The 20,440-nt window shown below is 46.5% G+C and overlaps 1 pseudogene; it reads right to left on the bottom strand.

The window, feature by feature from the left end:
• Nucleotides 1–11,513: 11,513 nt before the first annotated feature.
• Nucleotides 11,514–12,292, bottom strand: LOC103284782 (chromobox protein homolog 1-like; annotated as a pseudogene).
• Nucleotides 12,293–20,440: the final 8,148 nt, after the last annotated feature.

Below are 20,440 nucleotides of genomic sequence, written 5' to 3'. Positions count from 1 at the left end.
CTAAGGAATCAACCTGATCCTGTGAGGCAATTAGGGTCTCAGCTACTCTCCCTATGTCTTCTAAAAATTCTTGGGTCAAAACTTGATAAGAGGAGACAGAATGAGCTATTCCCCCTATCCGGCTTCTATGCTACCCACAATTCTGAGCGCTATTAGAAAGGGAATTACTTGCAGAGCCCTCTTATATCTAGTTACTGCTTTAAGGGGGGGGGGGTCTCAAGTTATTGGTTGTTGGGTATAATAGACATACCTAGGGTTAAGTAGGCAGGAGAGGTAGAGGTAAGCAGCGGTCCCACACATGCAGAATGTTCCTGCTGGGGGGCACCAGGGGTAGGTGGTGTTTTCATCCTTGAGGGTAGAGTTGCATAGTTCATCTGGGAGGTGACCTGTTGGGTGTTGGCCCTGGGTATTGTTGAAGCAAATAGGGGCAACATTAGTTAGCTGCACATTGGCCATGACAGGTCCTATTATTTCTTCCTTTAAGTTCCCTGGTTTAGTTATGTTTACTGGAGTAGTCATTAATAGGAGTGGTCCCAGAGGGTAGAAAAAGCCAGCAGTCCCTAGCTAAATAAGCATTGGTAATATTGAGGAGGTGGTGGGTTGAATTGAGGAACTGATAAAGCCGGGGGTCTAGATCATATTGCTTCTACAGCTGAGTCCTCAGCTTAGGTAATCTGGGTGCTTTATGTTCAGGCAGCTGCCTGGTAGTCTTTTTAATATCTGCCTCTTGGGCTTGGTTCTGGACCCCTCACCCCCCACCCCAGCCCATCAGAGTAACCAACATGGGTACGGTGAGTCCACCAAGAGTTACTGAGTCTGGCTTCCCTTGACAGATGCGTCCTGCCCATTTTTGTCTGGGTTTAATTCTTCCCATCCTATACAATTCCTCCCCTCCACCCACATGCATTCGGTAGTGGAGTATAACATGCCGCAGGCTGGTAAGTATAGCTAACAAAAATCTGTCTTGATTGGGTTCTCCCATAGACTACCCGGTCTAGCATATTTGGATAGCGAGTCTCTAAGCAAGGACACGTGGTAGTGGGATATGCCTCGATCCAGCCTGAAAAGACTAGTAGGTATTTATTTCCTCAGCTAGGCCCTATTTCTATAAAATCTACTTCTAAGTCCTCACAGGGAGCTTGCCCACAGCGCTGAATTCCTATCGGTCCTACAGGACCCTGTTTGGCATTGTTCTGCACACAGAGGAGGCAACACTGAGAGACTGAGGCACACAAGGAGGGAAGACGGGCAATTAGGTAGTATCTGCCTAACAAAGCTTCTAGGGCAGTCTTCCCTAAATGAGTGAGTTCATGCTGCTGGAGCACCCACCTTATGGGATAACTGTTCTGGGACATAGACCCTATGATCTGGGAGTATCCACCAGCCTTCCTTCGTTCTCTTGCCCCCTTCTTGCTGGGCACATTCCTCTTCCTGATGAGAGTATTTTGGAGGTTCAGGCAATTGGGGGGCCAACATGATCCGTGATGATGTCACTTGTTCTTTAGCAGCCAGCTTGTCTGCGGCATCAGCACATTGGGTTCCTTCTGACACTGAGTCTTTCCCCTTCTGGTGACCTTCACAATGGATGACGGCTATTACCTTGGGCTCCCAGACTGCTTCTAGTAACTTGAAGATCTCATTCTGATTTTTGATTTATTTTCCTCCAGCCATCAGGAGCCCCCTTTCCTTGTATAAACCCCCATGGACATGCAGGGTAGCAAAGACATAGCACGAGTCAGTGTCGATGTTGGCACTCTTATTCTTACTGAGTTCTAGGGCTCTGACTAGGGCCCAAAGTTCTGCCCTCTGCGCTGACCACCCTGTGCCTCAATTGTCTCAAAGTCTGATACCACTGCATATCCAGCTCGTCTTTTTCCTTCATCTAAGAAGCTACTGCCGTCCATGAACAAGACTAAGTCCAGATTCTGTAGGGACCTGTCTGTTAGATCTGGTCAGCTGGAGTAAACCTCCTCTAGGACTTCTAGGCAATCATGCTCAGGGGCTCCCTCAGCAACGGGTAAAAAGGTGGCAGGATTAAGAGTTCTCACTGCTTCTAGTCGTACCCGTGGATTTTCACATAGGAGCCCCTGATACTGGGTCATCCAAGCAATGAGTCAGCCAGTGCTGCCCCCTAGCTTCCATTAGGGTAACAACAGAATGAGGTACTTTTACATTTAAGTTTTGTCCCAGGGTAAGCTTATCAGCTCCTTTGACTAGTAATGTCGTGGCTGCAAGGGCCCTGAGACACTGGGGCCACCCAGAGGCAACTGGGTCAATCCGCTTGGAGAGATAGACTACTGGTCTTTGCCAGGGTCCAAACTCCTGGGTTAGAACTCCTAGGGCTACCCCGCTGTTCTCATGAACAAAAAGATTAAAGTCTTGTCACATCTGGTAGCCCCAGTGCTGAGGCCTCAGTGAGCTTTGCCTTTATGGTGGTGAAGGCTTTCTCCTGCTCAGGACCCCAGTGGATGGGTGCCTTCTCTTCCCCTTTTAAAGCTTCATAGAGAGGCTTAGCCAGGTCTGAAAACCCTGGGATCCAAATTCAACAGAACCCTGCTGCTCCCAGGAATTCCCAAATCTGCCGCCGGGTGCTAGGGACGGGATGGCACATACTGCCTGCTTTCTTTCAGTCCCTAGCCTTCGTTTCCCTTGGGTGATTCAGAAGCCTAGATACTTGACTTCTTTCTGACAAATTTGTGCCTTTTTCTTGGACACCCTGTAACCTGTTTCAGTTAAGACTCTCAGAAGGGCTCTCGTTCCTTCCCAGCACTGAGCTCACGTGGAGCTAGCCAGTAGGAGGTCATCTACATATTTAAATAGAATGCACCCCAAGTCCTGTCCTGGGAACTTAGATCAGATGCTAGTGCTCCACTAAAAAGAATAGGGGAGTTCTTGAATCCTTGTGGCAGTCTGATCCAGTGAACTGCTCATTGGCTCCCATAGTTGGGTTTTCCCACTCAAAGGTGAATAGGGGCTGACTGGAGGGCGCCAACTGGAGGCAGATAAAGGCATCTTTCAGATCTAGACATGTAAACCATTCCGCCTCTGATAGAATGAGTCCCAGAAGAGTGTAAGGGTTTGGTAGCACCGAATGCAGGGTTATAACAGCCTCATTAACAGCCCGCAGGTCCTGCACGGGGCGATAATCATTAGTCCCAGGCTTTTTAACAGGCAAGAGAGGAGTGTTCCATGGTGACTGGCATTGTTTAAGAAGTCCCCACTGGAGCAGCCAGTCCAAGTGGACCTGGATCCCTAGGCGTGCTTCCCTTGGAATTGGATATGGGTGGATTCTAACAGCTGTGCCCCAGGCTTTAAGTCGATTAGCACCGGGGCATGGTCCTTAGCCAGGCCTGGAGGATTCCCTTCTGCCCAGACCAGCGGAAATTCTTTCTCTAATTCAGGTTCTAATGGTGAGGCCTTTGACTCAGGAGCATAAAGTCTCCATTCTTCCTCCCTTGGCACTGCGAAGGACAGGATCATTGGGGAGGTCTCCTCACCTAGGCGAAGCTGTGCTGAGCCATCTGGAGCAAAAGTGACCTCTGCCCCCATCTTGGCTAAAAGGTCTCTCTACCCATCAGAGGTACTGGACAATCTGGCAAGTACAGGAATTCATGAATTACTTGGTGGCCGCCAAGTTGGCATTGACGAGGGCGGAAGAATGGTCCACAGGTCTGGTTCCCAGTAGCTCCGATAATGGTGACCTTCTTTCCCGAGAGAGGCGCTACTTTCCGAGTGACTACTGAGTGCTCAGCTCCCATATCAACCATAAAGTCCATAGTCTGCCCCCCTATTTTCATTCTGACCATGGGCTCGTGGGGGCCCAGCTGAAAAGAGCCCAGTCTGTCCTAGTCGGAATCAGCCATTGCTAGCCCAATGAGATCTGCTTCAGGTCGCTCTGGTTGATAGCGACTGGATGGAAAAGGAGACCCAGTTTTCTTACTTTGCCGTTTGGGACATTCATTCTTCCAGTGTCCTGTCTCCTTACAATAGGCACACTGGTCTCGTCTCAGGCTCGCTCTTCCTTTTCCCCCGATCTGTATTCTTGCTTCCCTTTCTGATCTGTCTGGGAGCCTGAGCCTCTAAAAGCCACCGCTATTATATTGGCCCTTCTTTGTATTCTCTTTTCTTCCTCCCTCCTTGCCACGCTGTCTCGGTTGATGAAAACGTTGCTTGCGATTTCTAGCAGTTCAGTCGTGTTTTTCCCCCGCAAATCCTTCTAGCTTCTGTAGCTTTCTCCTTATGTCAGGCTGGACTTGGCCCACAAAGGCCACATTTACCACAGTTTGATTTTCCGGGGCCTCAGGGTTAAAGGGGGTGTAGACCCGGTATGCCTCACATAGTCTCTCATAGAAAGTCGCTGGACTTCCATCAGGCTTCTGGAAGACCTCGGAGATTTTAGCCATATTGGTGGGCTTCTTGGATCCGGTCCTGACCCCCTGGATAAGGTCAGCTGATATCTTCCTAGCCTCGCCCTTCCATTTTCTGAGTTCAGGGTCTAATCGGGTTCCTCATCTGAGAAGGCCTTCCTGGCCCATCTGTCTGTATCCAATATCCCTGCCGGGGCCTGGGTCTGGAGCCACTTCCGAGGCTCTGTTACTACTCTCATGTGCTCCTCAGTGTTAAAGAATCTGAAAAGGAGCTGTTTGCAGTCCACCCACGTGGGCTTCTGGGTCTGGAAGATCATTTCTAGGAGGTCTTTCATGGCCTGGGGTTTTTCAGAATAAGCTGGGGTGTGATGTTTTCAATTCAGGATGTCACTTGTGGTAAAGGGTTGATAATAATAGACGGGCCCTCCCTCCTGCAAGGTCCCATCTTCACCAAGCACTTGGGCACCCCGAATCTCCCTCAGAGGCATCTGTGCTGGTTGTGGTTTGGGCCCTTGGTCAGCTGAATGCAAGTGCCGCCCAATTGGCTCTGGAGAGCCTGGTTGAGGAGAGACAGAGGGGGGCAGTGTTTCTAGACTTTCCGGACCTTCCAGACCAGCTGGGGGAGCACTAGGTGCTGCCTGTGGCACATATGGAGGTGGTAAAACGGGCAGGGCTCCCACAGAAGGTCCTTGCAGAACAGGGGGTTGGGTTCCCTTCTTCTCTGGTACCTGCTCCCCTCTTCCTATTACTAAAACCTTACACTGTCCATTTTTATTGACACAGAACCAGACCCAAGGCGGCAAGGTTTGAGCAATTTCTAACCAGCTATCTATGTGGGGAAACTGATCTGGGTGTCCAGGGTCTCCCATGACTACATTCCAGACCGCCCTGACCAGTCCTTCATTTAAAGAGCCTTCCGAGGGTCAGCCAACCCCAAAGGTTGGCCATTCTAATTCACAGAATTCCCTCAGTGTTCTGGGATCCATTTTAATACCATAATCTCCTTTGAAACCCTTTTTAAAATTTTTCAACATGCAATTGAGGACAGTGGGTTTACTTTGTTCTGACCCCATGATGATTGATGGTGAGAGACAGACAAGGGAGAGGGTGACCTGTTTTCACAGATCCACTCAGATGCCCGCCGGGCCGCATCCCTCGCGGGAGCTTTGATTCGTCTTAGCTAAGGTGCACCCGCATAAACCCCGGGCCTGATCACCTCCAAAATGGGGGTGAGTTACCGTTATGCCTTATGGCGAATCACGGAACTGCAGGTGAGGGCCCACTTGGACTCCATAACTGAGGTCGTGGAGCCACACAATGGATAGGAGAGCATAAGCCCTCTCCTTCCACACTCACACACTTTCACCAGACATTCACTCAGAGGTTAAACAGTCCATCCGATTCCTGACTAATTTACCTGATGAAGTCGTGTGACTTCCTGGGAGATGATCAAGCTCCCTTTCCACTTTCTCCCAGTGGGCCTAACTGTGTGGGGCCCCTACCTTACCATTTCTGCAGACAGGTCCAGAGGTGTCCATCCACTTTCTCCAGATGCCGGCCGGGTCCTAGGTTGAGTCCGGGAGCGGCCGGAGTCCCCCGGTTCAATTCTGCTAAAATCAGCAGGGCATGCCTCCTGGAGGCCTGTCCAGCTCCCTTAGGGCCCCAAACCCAATCCACTCACCGGAGGCCAAAAAGACCAGTGCAGTTGGGCTTCCCGGTTAGGGAACCAGATGTTGTAGAAGACTGAAGAAACACAAGCAACACTCAGAGAAATGGAGTTACACAGCTTTATTACACCAGCGGTCTCAGAGGAGTTGCCTCCAAAGTCTGAGCAAACCAATATGGTGGAAGCCCTTCTTTTATCCCCTTTGGTTTCTCTGACCCCCAGATATGGATGGGGATGTCCGGACATTTCGTGGGCTTTGCAAAAAGCCCCGTGGGTTGGCTTGGGGGGTCTTAAGATCATATATAAGAGCCTGGCCTGGCACCAGCGCTGATAACCTACTCCAGGTGTTGTGTATTGTTCATGGTTTATAGCCTCTGTAAAATGTGAGCATTTAGGTAACAGGTCTTGCAAGACCAGATTGTGGAGGAAAGGGGCAGTGACTTAATTATAGGTTATCAAGAATGTACATTAGGCCGAAACCGGTTTGGCTCAGTGGATACAGCGTCAGCCTGCGGACTCAAGGGTCCCAGGTTCGATTCCGGTCAAGGGCATGTACCTTGGTTGCGGGCACATCCCTGGTAGGGGGTGTGCAGGAGGCAGCTGGTTGATGTTTCTCTCTCATCGATGTTTCTAGCTCTCTATCCCTCTCCCTTCCTCTCTGTAAAAAATCAATAAAATATATTTAAAAAAAAAAGAATGTACATTAGGTTACTGCACAGATTCAGATTGCTAGCCCCCCAAACATTAGGGTTACATTGGAATTAGCCTTTTAGCCTTCTCATTCCAAAGCCTCATTCAAATGTTTGATCTCTCGTATAGAGATGTCATGCTCATATTAAACCTGACCCTCTCAGCCACTTAAAAGCAAGCTGTATTAGAAAAAGCAAGAGAATTTGGGAATAAATATTTTGTTACTTATGCTGGGAGAATAGATGACTCTGAGGGAAGGTGTAGGAATTTCTTAATAGGACAGGAGGCAGTCCCTCTTCTAGACCCTCAAAGGAATCCTGAAACTGAGAGGTGGACGATAAACCACTGCCAGTTCTGTATTATGGAAGGCCTCAGATGTAGTAAAACAAAGCCTGTTAATTACTCTAAGCTAACCACCATTAATCAAGGGGCTAACGAAAACCCCTCAGGTTTTTTAGAGAAGCTCAGGGAGGCATTGGTTAAGCACATCAATATAACCCAGATACAAAATTGGGACAGTTCATTTTAAAGGACAAATTCGTCACTCAGACAGCCCCAGACATCAGGAGAAGGTTACAAAAATTGGCTATTGGTCCCGAGAATACCTTAGAGAATCTCCTGAAAGTTGCCACCTCTGTGTTCTGTTATAAAGACCAGGAGGAGGAAAAGAGGAGAAACAAGAGAGACCAGGCCAAAGCTACAGAAATAAAGAAGATCATAGTAGGCATGCCAGAGTTTCAGGCTCAATCCACAGTGTGGGGCGTGCAGGAGCCAGCCTATCCATGTTTCTTTTCTCATCGATGTTCCTATCTCTCTCTCCCTTCTCCCTCTCCCTTCCTCTTTCTCTAAAAATCAATGAAAATATATATTTTTAAAATATCTCCTTTAAAAAAACAAAAAAACCATAGAAGAAAAATGAGCAAAACTTTCAAGCAAACACTTAACAAAAAGGAAGCTCCTAATGACAATAAAGGTATGAAAAGGTACTCCACTTCAGTGAAAAATGCAAGTTACAACATGAGTGCAAAACTGCTTCACACTTTGCCTTATAAGCCCAGAAATGGCAAAAATCTCAAAATATGACAATATCCAAGTATAGTGAAAATGTGGAGCAACAGAAACTCTCACACTACTGAAGGAGTAAAAGTGGTTTATCCACATTGAAAACAGTTCAGTATTATCTCTCCGGGTTACTCAGAACTTGTGGCTTTTTATCTGTATCTTAAAGAGACTGGTGGATAGACACCAGGAAGCCTGTATAAAAGCTCCTCTCAGCTGCCCTCTGTAAAGCCCTTCAGAGGAATGTCTGTCACAGGAGAACAAGTACACTCAGTGTCGCACACTCACACAATGGAGTATTATGTAATAATGAGAATAAATATATTAGACACATAGCATACAGTAGATACTAATACTTGTCACACATGGATTTATCTCACAAAACAAATGTTGACTGAAAGAAAAAAGCCATATACAAAAAAGTATATACAATATAGTTCACATTTACCTAAATTTTAAAAATAGTCCAGATTAGACCATAGTGTTTAGACGCATACATAGGTGGCAAAACTGCTGCACAAAGCAAGGAAAGGAACTCAGCAAAATGGTGGGTACCCGTCAGAAAAGAGCAAGCTTTGAAAATGAAAAGGACAAAGCATTTTCTAGAATGCATCCATGACCTCTTTCTGTGGAGGTGTTCACTCAGTGATTCATTATGCCGTGCATTTGCTTTTCATTTTTTGGATATTTTTGGCCCAGTTGGTTGAGTGTCATCTTGTGCACAGAAAGGTTGCTGGTTTGATTCCTGGTCAGTCAGGGCATGTACTGAAGACAACCAATTGATGTCTCTCTCTCTCTCTCTCTCTCTCTCTCCCTTCTTCTCTCTAAGCATGTCCTCGAGTAGGAATTAAAAATATACACTGAGTGGCCAGATTATTATGATCTCTGAACGCATAATAATCTGGCCACTCAGTGTATATCCTATATAATAAAAGGCTAATATGCAAATTGTCCCCTCGACCAGGAGTTTGACCAGCAAGCAGGCTGGCCAACCACCCATGTCCCCTACCCCTGGCCAGGCTGGCTGGACCCCACCCATGCACGAATTCATGCACCGGGCCTCCATTTTATATATATATATATATATATATATATATATATATATATATATAGTTCCCATTTACCTAAATACACACACACACACACACACACACACACACACACACACTGAGTGGCCAGATTATTATGCGTTCAGAGATCATACTAATCTGGCCACTCAGTGTGTGTGTGTGTGTGTGTGTGTGTGTGTGTGTGTGAGAGAGAGAGAGAGAGAGAGAGAGAGAGAGAGAGAGAGAGAGAGTTTTAACAAAATAAAAGATCTAATAATGCTTGCTCATTATTAAAAATTGAAAAAAACACACAGGAAGATAACAAAAGAAAAAAAGAAAATTTGCCTACTGTGGGAACCATGCCAGAATCCCCAGATAGTCGAGGCCAATGGGAGCACAGAGGCCTTCTTGTCACCAGAATACACCAGACTGGCCAAGGCCGCCCTGAGCATGAGCCTAATTGGGGTGTCCTAGGCCAAGACACCATGAACACGTGAACACGGTACACTGTGCCCTTCTGTGACCCAAATGATTGATGTCACGGTTGGCAGCTAGCCTTCTTTGTCTCTGCAGTAATAGACAGGTTACTGACCAGAGAGAGGCTAGAGAGCTTAGAGAGGCAGAGGCGGTGGAGACGGAGAGTGTAGCTCCTATGTGTGCAGTGTGAAGACGAAGCTGGAGAGAGCAGCTAGGAAGGGAAAAGGCTAGAGAGCTCAGATATAGCTGCCATGTGAACCAGCCAGTGTGCTGGGCAAGGAAGACAGGAGAAGCTGCTGAGCCAGAGGCTGGAGGAACTGCTGAGGCAGGGAGCTTAGGTACCACTGTGATGTGAGGCGGTGAGTCAGAGGCAGTATGCAGCTGCTCAGGTAACTGTGGGCACAGAGACTGATGCTGCTTTATGGGAAAGATGTGACCGGCTCCCTGCCTTTATGGACTTTGCTGTAAATAACTGTCTTGTCCGATGGCTATATGGCCACTGGCTTCTGCAATAAAGACTCATTCTTTTTTTTTTTTAATAAATCTATAGTTTTATCAAAACAAAAACTGACAGTGTTGTATGAAGTTTACATTTAAACAAAGTTTTCACAGAAAGCTAACACATGCCTAAAAGGATTTTACAATGAAGTTCTAGATGTAGGTCTGGGTTTTGTCAAGAACTGACAGATTTTATGAGTCAAGACAGCATTTTGGGTATTAGTTAATTCTTGGGATTTAAAAAAAGAATTTTTGTTTTGTGTCTTAAAGTGAACATTTAATCTTCTCCTGAGACCAGGGCTTTTGAAATAATCCAACTCCTGAAGTGATTCAATGAACTTGTGCTGTCAGTGACTGAAACCTGCCACCAATGGTTTCAGAGTTCAAAGTTCAAAAAACAGAGAGGCTCCAAGAGTTTTTCCATCCTAAAAACATGGGCCCCTCTCTACTCTCACACCTCCTATACCATCCTCTTCACCTCCCTCCAAATAGCCAGGAGCTTGGATGGACAAGCTAACATCTATCTTACCTAACAATATACAAACATGTAAATTGACCGTACCTCTGCTACGCCACCAGCCAATCAGGAGTGATATGCAAATTAACCCAACAAACATGGCGGTTAATTTGCATACACAGGTGCCCAGTGATGGGGGCAGGATGCTTGCGTTGTCGCCATGGCGACAACGCAGGCGTTCTGCCCCACCCCCAGTCTCTCAGGGCCTCTGGGCAGTGTGGGAAGGTGGGGCCTGAGCGGAAAGGGGCTGGGCTGGAGTGGAAAGGCGGTGCTGGCAGCCAGGGAAAGGAAAGCCCATTCTAGCACGAATCTTCGTGCATCAGGCTTCTAGTAGCTTCATAATTAGAAAAGAAAGGGTCTTGTCAATTTCAAGAATTAGCACCTCTAAGACAGAATGATCTGCCTATATATATGCTCCAATAAAAGACTTTCCCTTCTCAACTAATTTCCACCCCCCCACCACCTCCCACCCCAAAAGGCAGCTTTGGTAACTTATCAACTGGCTTAGTCCTTTGTTGGGAACAGAATTAATCTCAGGCAGGCAACACCTTGGCCTATAAGTTTCAGGCATTCACAGCTTTTAAACAGTCTCTCAGAGTCCTCGATTAGATTGCCAATTACATTTTTTTAAAAGAAAATATTCTGGACACAAAACCAAATCATTAGTAGTTTCTTTTTTCCATTGTTTCACCATTTCCCCAACCAGGCCCCAAATTTTAATAAAAACAGTCCTACCCATCTCCCTTCCTACCCCATCCCTCCCACCCCCAAATAATACAGCGGTAATAGCCAAAAACTACACACATGCTACGCTGTAAAAATGCAGTTAACACTATTGGGAAGAAGGCTGTAGCTTGCTCTTTGAAGATCTACAGTGTCTTTTTGCTCTCACACATACCCATTCTGCAAGTTTTGTCCTTCATAGATGGCCCTCTGCTTTTCTCAGCAAAGTGCAGAATGAATTGCCTTGAAACACTTATCCTCCTTCCCCTCCACATGGATGGGTGTGCAAACTATACAGCATGGAGCGGCTTTAAAGCACTTGGGCTGCTGTAGGGCACAGAAACCGTACTGGCTCTCCAAGGGACATCTTCTCAAGCCACTTCTATGGTATCAACACAAGTAGAACCCCTTCCCCTCCCCACTTGAAACCCACAGTCAGATGTGACAGGGGCTGGTACTCAGGAGAGTTAATTCTTGTCATCTTTGATGTCATCATCCTCTGCGGGATAGGAATGCCACGCCAGCCTTTCCTCCTAGAAGGACATGACAACCTGGGGCCCTGGACATTGGCTTCCTTGGCTGGGACCCGGTCAGCCTCTCAGAGTTTCTCCATTTCATCAGGAACACGAGCGCTCCACTGGAGTCTGTAGCTCCCATAATCCCTTCCGGCTCCAAACCCTGGAGCAAAGCCTCCTGGCTCTTCTGGCTCTTCTTTCTTCTTCTCTGGTTTGCTCTCCTCTCCCTTATCTTCCGAATCAGAGCCAGCCTCTGCGCTTGCCTCCCTCTGACTTGTCTCTGTTTTCTGTGACTGTGAAAAACTCAGGTCGGGGCAATCCAAGCTCTCTTCTGGCTCCCACGTGTTGTCCTCATCTGAGAACCCCTTCCACGTGAGGAGGTGCTCCCCTTGGCCCTTTACCACTCGAGGGTCGAGAACTTTTTTTCCACCACGTATTCCTCTTCCTCCTCTCCCAGCACCTCCTCCACTTCCTTCTTGTTTTGTTTTTTTCCCCCATAGTGCTGCCAGTTTTCTGGGGTCAAGGCTGACCCTGCTCAGAGCAGCGCCCAAGAGCACGGGAGGAATCGGTGCTGCGCTCCTGGCGCCTCACGTCGGGAGCCCCCCAAAGAGTGGCGCCCAGAAAAGCAACAGGCGGGGACCCCAGTCAGCCCTCCCTGCAGTGGCTGCCGCAGGCCCCAGCCAACCGCCCTCTCCTCAGCCCAACAAGAGCCTCTCACTGCCAAGACTCATCCTTGTGCACCCACAACTGCTCATGGCTTCCCCGTCTAAGACCCGGCATCCTAGGAGGACCAGCCCCAGGCAGAGGGGCTCCGACCCAACACCTGTAACCAGTGAGCAGAGGATCAAGAAGGGATTTGGACTAAAGTTCCCAAGCGTTAGTACAGTGGGCAGGGTTCGAGAAGGAACCTGCCCTGGCGAATTCAGAAGAATATATGGACTCAGAGCAGCAGAGCAGCAGCGCTGGGCAAACCTCCTGCTATCTCTGACACCTCCTTTCTGAGACAACGTCATTAATACTTTGTGTATTTCCTTTCTGTCTTTTTACTGGGCATATTTTTGTATCTTTCTGATCATATCATGTGAAAATGTGTGCGCTGCCCACTTTTTTGCATAGGACTTGTACTAGTATTACCCTGGAATGGGCAGCTATATTTGCTTTATCCACTTTTTTGCCCTCAGAAGTATCCAAGGAGGCAACCCCCACAGTATAGAGGGCAGAATAGATGCCAAAACGAAGGCTTTATTTCTCGGTTCACCTATGCTCAGAAAGAGTGTGTGGTTAGTCTCCATGTCCCCTCTCCCTTTCCCACTGCCTGGATGTTGTAGGAAGCATCTTGGATCACGTCCTGTGGATGGCAGGGCCATAGATAGAAGCACCTTGGATCTCTGATACTATGACACCTCCATACCAGTGTCATGAAGCCCTGTGTAGTTTATACTTGGTCTATTGGCAAGAGAGAAATGAAGTTCCATCTTGTTATATTGAGTTCTATTACCGAGGTCGTATTCTACCTAATCTATATCCTACCTAATCTATATCCTATCCAAGTGCTCATAATACATTAGCAATTTCTCATCTTTCTAAACTCTCCGTAGAAATAGACTTAATGCATTCATAATATTATATCCTCTGAAGATATGATTGTTTTATTCACTCATGCATTCATTCCTTTAGTCAATGTACATTTGTTGGATAGATGGGTGAGTGATAGGGATGCAATGGTGAATAAAATTGCCCTTGCTGAGCTTACATCCTGGTGGAGAAAGACAGGTGATAAGCAAGAAAACAAACAAAAAACCCACAACACAATACTTTTCTATTTTCAGATATAGCATGTTCCAAAATGTGTGGCAGAGACTGGCTAATTGCTCACCAAAATGGCTTCCTTTGCTCCTTTGTACACAGCTGGTCTACATTTCCCATCCTAACCTTGCAATCAGGTATGTGGGCCAAGTGAGCAGATGTGTTGTGTCCAACTTCCAGGTGATTCAAAAAGCCCTCACCTCTTTCCTCATCCACTGATGGAGCAGACTGGGGGGTGGAGAAAGGGAACTAAAGGAGCCCAGAGCTGCTGGTTGGAAAGAGCCTCAGGGCAAAGCCACCCTATTCACTGCATTGCATATGAAGTGAAGGAAAAATAGATTGTATTGCGGATGAAAAAGGGTGGTATAGCCCTAGCCGGTTTGGCTCAGCAGATAGAGCGTCGGACTGCGGACTGAAGGGTCCCAGGTTTCATTCCAGTCAAGGGCACATGCCTGGGTTGCGGGTTTGATTCCCAGTAGGGGGCGTGCAAAAGGCAGCCCATCAATAATTCTCTCCCATCATTGATGTTTCTATCTCTCTTTCTCTCTCTTCCTTCCTCTCTGAAATCAATAAAAAATATATTTTTAAAAAGTTATAGGGCTGGGGCACAACTACCCACCATGACCTACCCAGTGAGGAATCTGTGATTTTTAAAAATATATATTTTATTGATTTTTTACAGAGAGGAAGGGAGAGGGATAGAGAGCTAGAAACATCGATGGGAGAGAAACACCGACCAGCTGCCTCCTGCACACTCCCTACTGGGGATGTGCTCGCAACCAAGGTACATGCCCTTTACCGGAATCGAACCCAGGAACTTTCAGTCCGCAGGCCGACGCTCTATCCACTGAGCCACATCGGTTAGGGCGGAATCTGTGATTTATTACAGCACCCTTTAAAAAATATTTTACTGCCGAAACCGGTTTGGCTCAGTGGATAGAGCGTCGGCCAGCGGACTGAAAGGTCCCAGGTTCGATTCCGGTCAAGGGCATGTACCTTGGTTGCGGGCACATCCCCAGTAGGGGGTGAGTAGGAGGCAGCTGATCGATGTTTCTCTCTCATCGATGTTTCTAACTTTCTCTCCCTCTCCCTTCCTCTCTGTAAAAAATCAATAAAATATATTAAAAAAATATTTTACTGATTTTAGAGAGGAAGGAAGAGGGAGAGAGAGATGGAAACATCAGTGAAGAGAGAGAATCATTGATCTGCTGCCTCCAGCACCAGGGATTGAGCTTGCAACCCGGGCATGTACCCTGACCAGGAATTGAGCCATGACCTCCTGGTTCATAGGTCAATGCTCAACCACTGAGTCACACCAGCTGGACCCTATAACTTTTTCTTTAATTTAAATTTTTTAAAAATATATATTTTATTGATTTTTTACAGAGAGGAAGGGAGAGGAATAGAGAGTTAGAAACATCGATGAGAGAGAAACATAGATCAGCTGCCTCCTGCACACTCCCCACTGAGGATGTGCCTGCAACCAAAGTACATGCCCTTGACCGGAATCGAACCTGGGACCCTTGAGTCCGCAGGCCGACGCTCTATCCACTGAGCCAAACTGGTCAGGGCTGCATTTAAATTTTTTATTGTTTAAAAGTATTGCATATGTCTCCTTTTCCCCCACCCCCATTGACCTCTCCCTGGCCATTCCCAACCCCCAGCACATGCCCTCACCCCCCTACTGTCTGTGTCCATGGTTTATGCTTATATGCATGCATATAAGTCCTTGGTTGATCTCTTACCCACTCTCTCGCCACCCTATAACTTCTTTAGTGAAAGGTTTTAAGCAAGCCCTGTCCATTGTTCTTGTGCATCTAGGTTAACACACCACTGAAATGCCAAAAGTAATAGCCCCTGAAGGCATAATCACCCTCAAGAGAACACATAATTTTAATTATCCTGTAATCCAAACCCTGCCTCACTTTCTCCCACCTTTATGTAATCTTCCTTACATTTTCTCCCTAATTTCAAATGCTGCAAAACTGTTATTCTCCAAAGCATTTGAGATCTTGCTTCTAGTCATGTCATCAGTTTGGTTCAAATAAATTAAAAAATGGGCAAAGGTCCTAAATATATACTTCTCCAAAGAGGACATACAGATGGCCAACAGACACGAAAAAATGCTCAAGGTCACTAATCATCCAAGAGATGAAAATCAAAATGACAATGAGGTACCATCTCACACCTGTCAGTATGGCTATCATCAACAAATCAACAAATGATTACTGAGGATGAATTTGGCCTTCATCTTTTTTTAGCTATTTGTATTCTGTGAGTTGTCTTTTCATATTAACTGCCCATTTTTCTTTTGGGTATTAGCTTTTATTCCACATTAAATTTATGTTAATTAATGTAATTCCACATTTATTTATTAATATCTTTATTACATTATGTTAACCATTTTTCTATTGTACCTGTTACAAATATTTTTCTACACTATTTGTTTAACTTCAGTTTTAGTCATACTCTTTTTGGACATATGGAATATTTAACTCTATACAGTCAACCCCATCAATCTTTTCCTTGGTGATTTGTTATCCCACTTAGAGAGAGAGAGAGAGAGAGAGAGGAGAGAGAGATATTTTGTCTGTCTTGTCACCTTCACCATTATATCCATGACACTTAAAACAGAGCCTGGCCCTAGCTGGTTTGGCTCAGTGGATAGAGCGTCGGCCTGCGGACTCAGGGGTTCCGGGTTCGATTCTGGTCAAGGGCATGTACCTTGGTTGTGAGCACATACCCAGTGGGGAGTGTGCAAGAGGCAGTTGATCGATGTTTCTCTCTCATTGATGTTTCTAACTCTCTGTCCCTCTCCCTTCCTCTCTGTAAAAAATCAATAAAATATATTTAAAAATTAAAAATAAAAATAAATAAATAAAACAGAGCCTGGCACATGGTAGGATTTCAATAAATATCTGGTAAAAGAATGAATGAGCCCAGTTGGTGTGGCTCAGAGGTTGAGCATAAACCTAGGAACCAAGAAGTCACAGGTTCAGCCGAAACCGGTTTGGCTCAGTGGATAGAGCGTCGGCCTGCGGACTCAAGGGTCCCAGGTTCGATTCCGGTCAAGGGCATATACCTTGGTTGCGGGCACATCCCCAGTAGGGGGTGTGCAGGAGGCAGCTGATCGATGTTTCTCTCTCATCGATGTTTCTAACTCTCTATCCCTCTCTCTTCCTCTCTGTAAAAAATAAATAAAATATATTAAAAAAAAAAACAAGAAGTCACAGGTTCAATTCCCTGTCAGGGCACATGCGTGGGTTGTTGGTTCAATCCCCAGTAAGGGTGTGTGTGTGTGCAGGAGGCAGCTGATTGATGATGTTTCTCTCTCATCGGTGTTTCTATTTCTCTATCCCTCTCCCTTCCTTTCTCTTTAAAAATCAATAAAAACATTTTTTAAAAAAAATGAATGAATGAGCAAAAAAAAAATGAATGCATCCAATATGCTAGCCCTGATCTGGGCAGTGAGTGTATTTATTTTGGGAATAACATTCTGCCTCTTCTTCTGATTAATAGGAAACAGTTCCCTCAATCTTATCAGGTATCTATTGCTACATAACAAAATTCCCCAAAACTAGTGGCTTAAAACAGCAAGCAGGTTATGAATTACTCACTGTCCTTAGTTTCAAGAATTTGGATAGAACATCCAAGAAAACTTCTTCACTTACGTGTCTGGCGCTTCGGGACAGCTAGAATGAATGAGGCACAGTTAGAGCAGCTGAGTTGGGGTCAGATATTAGGGACATCTTTCACTGTTATCTGACTTTCTCTGTTCCCCACGTGGTTTCTCCACATACCAGTAGTCTTTCTATGTGGCCTCTCCATGTTGCCTTTCCACATGGTTTCCCCAACAGTGTACACAATCAAAAGCTGCTTGGCCTAAGGCTTAAGCCACAACTGGGCAGGAGTGACTTCTGTCACATGATTGGTTAAAGCAAGTCACTTTATGTCCAAAGCAGATTCAAGGAGAGAGTGTGAATAGGGAGGTATAGTTCTTTGGGAATCTCAGTATAATTGACTTTCACAATCAATTAAATGGCTCCTTAATGACTATTCACAAGGGGCATGCAGGAAGCAGATGCAATGGCAGGCCCCACAGACAGTTTCCTGAAATGCAGTGAACAAATGGGCCCAGGTCTTACTGAGTAAGGGTCGTGGCATTAGAAAGGTTGAGAACCACTGCTCTAGGGCAACAGAGAATTTGCATTTCTAATGTTGACCTAAAAAAAAAAAAAAGTTATTTTAAAGTTATTTTAGCAGCAAAAATGGGTTGATTAGGGGACAGCAAAGAATTGCAAATTGGGATATGTGAGCTGAGGCAAAACTTTAGGCAAATCTGGAGAACAAAGGAGAGGAACGGTTCTTCTATAGAGGAAAAGGAGGAGGTGGGAGGAGCTGTTACTGTGAGTCCACTGAAGGAAATTGGGAGTTCAAATGTTTCATTGGCTGAGTTGTGACAATCTCTTATTGGTTGAGTTGTTGCTCAGGTAGGAGAAAAATCTTTCTTCCTCTTGCTCAGGTAGTAAAGTAGAAAACATCTTCCTGTTGGAGATGCAAGGTATGTCTCTTCCTGTTTGGGGCAATTAACCATGAGGGTGTGAGAGCTCCCCCTACAGGCCATGATGACTCCAATTTTAGTTGAGTTTCCCTTTAAGTTTCACACTAATAAGTCATGTTGATGCTGCTGGTCCAGGTCACACTTTGAAAATCACTGGTCTAGAACAACACTTTCAAAGAGAAATATAATGTGGACCACATATGGGGTTTTAAATGTTCTAGTAGCCACATTTTTAGCTGTGATAAAAGTGCTATGTTTTTTTTCAAGACCCTTAGATTTTAGAGATACTAGTATATATGTATAAGTATTTATGGGTGAAATTATATGATGTCTGGGATTTGCTTTAAACTAATTCAGTGAGGAAATAGAAAAAATTAAACAAGATTGGCCATATGTTGATAATTGTTGAAAAATAGTGATGGGTACCTGCAGGATCATTATACTATTCTATTTTTTTGCACGATTTAACATTATCATGATATGTTTTTTTTAACGGTGAGGGGGGGCGAAGAGAGAGAGAGAGAGAGAGAGAGAGAGAGAGAGATGAATGAGAGAGAGAGATTTTTTTTAAAAAAAGACTGGAGCTCCATGAGCAGGCTGGAGAGCTGACAAGGGAGGGTGGAGATGCAGAACAGGAAGGCGGCAGACCTGGCTCCAGGGTATACACAGTGTGGGGGCCTCACTCTTCCTGGAGTAAAGGAGTGCGCAGACTCGACCGCTGCACTAACTTGAACTGCGGTGGTTGCATCTCCTGGGCCAGAACGCCTGTCCCTACCCACCTGCTAGGGTTCAGCGGATGCGGCAGACCGCCCACGCCTGCGCAGCATCGCCCTCCTACGCGTGCAGGGGTCAGTCCCTCCACCCCATAACTCTCCGAGCAATTCTGGAGGCCCGCTTGGGAGGTGAGATAGAGGGTATCGCCTGGCCTTCTGGGAATTGCAGTTCACGTGCAAGACTGGAGCTACCGCTTAACCCGTCCTGGAGACTACGCAACCCACAATGCACGGCGCGTGCAGTGCCTGAGTGGGGTATTGCTGCCCCCACGCGGCACCGCTGAGAGGGGCCGGGGCTGGGGCTGGGGCTGGGGCTGGGGCGGGGGCGGGACTGGGAATGCTGAGGTTCACCCTAGGAACTTCTAGGAAGTCTTTCCAGGAGTGAGCCTCCCAGACCTGGGCCAGGGAAGGGTGGGAGCAGTGAAGAAATTGGCCGTAGGGCCCGCTATGAGGATTAAACGAAATCAGTACAGTAACTGTTGGATGCATATTAGCCTTATCACTAGAGGCCTGATGCCAGAAATGCGTGCATGGGTAGGGTCCCTAGGCCTGGCCAGTGATCAGGGCTGATCTGTGGGGCAACCTGTGGGGCGATGGCCCGCCCCATCCCCCCCCCATCCCCCCCCCCCCCCCCCCCCCCGGCTGGCAACCGCCTTGGCCGGCTCTCAGAAGCCTCTCGACTCCCTCTGCTGGGCTACCGGGAGCTCCTGCTTTGAGCATCTGCCCCCTGGTGGTCGTGCACATCATAGCAACCATCATTTTACCGATTGTTCTGCCGTTTGGTCAATTTGCATATTAGGCTTTTATTATATAGCATTATTACAGCTAGTACTTAATACAGTAAACACTTATGTGCCAGGCACTGTTCCCAGCGTTTTACATGTATTGTCTTGTTTAATCCTCCCAGCTGCCATTTGAAATACTATCAGCCCCCTTCACCTCTTTAGAGGAATGAAGCTGAGGCCAGAGAAAGGATAATTTGTTCAAAGCCACTCAGCTGCTCAGTGGCAGAGCTGGGATTTGAACCAAGGCTCTCAGGCTTCAGAGTCTGTGTTCTTCCTCACTGAATAAAACACTCTTTGATCACTCTATTAATTTATCCCAAGGTTGTATTTAGCACATGAACCAATTCAAGATGGCAATTAGCATGTGGATCTCTGGTTGGTGATGATCTCACACATTCCTGCCCAAGTCTGTGATTTAGCCGAACTCCAAGACGGAGTTGGTGATTACATAAATTTATAATTAGCACATGAATCAGCAGTGCTAGGAGTTGGAATCATTAGGTTTTAATTAGTACCTGTGTTTGCGCACAGCCAATCTGTCCATGCCTAGAAAGCCCTATCCCCTTTTGGTCCAGGTCAGCGGTCGGCAAACCGCGGCTCACGAGCCACATGCGGCTCTTTGGCTCCTTGAGTGTGGCTCTTCCACAAAATGCCATGGCCTGGGCGAGTCTATTTTGAAGAAGTGGCGTTAGAAGAAGTTTAAGTTTAAAAAACTTGGCTCTCAAAAGAAATTTCAATCGTTGTCCTGTTGATATTTGGCTCTGTTGACCAATGATCCAGGTGATCACCTCCTCAAATGCTGCCCCATCCCTTCCATGAGCCCCACCGCAGCATCACCTGGCTAGCAGACTTGCCCCTCTCCTGTCCCTCATCTTGTTCACAATGGAGTATCAAAGGGACACCCTCAGGTTCAGAAATTATCTGTTCTCTTTCTGTCTTATGAGGAGACACAAT

Source organism: Eptesicus fuscus, chromosome 21 (assembly GCF_027574615.1).
Source record: "Eptesicus fuscus isolate TK198812 chromosome 21, DD_ASM_mEF_20220401, whole genome shotgun sequence".
Lineage (NCBI taxonomy): Eukaryota > Metazoa > Chordata > Mammalia > Chiroptera > Vespertilionidae > Eptesicus > Eptesicus fuscus.
The sequence above is the reverse complement of the archived record's forward strand: the minus strand, read 5'-3'. Positions and strand labels throughout refer to the sequence as shown.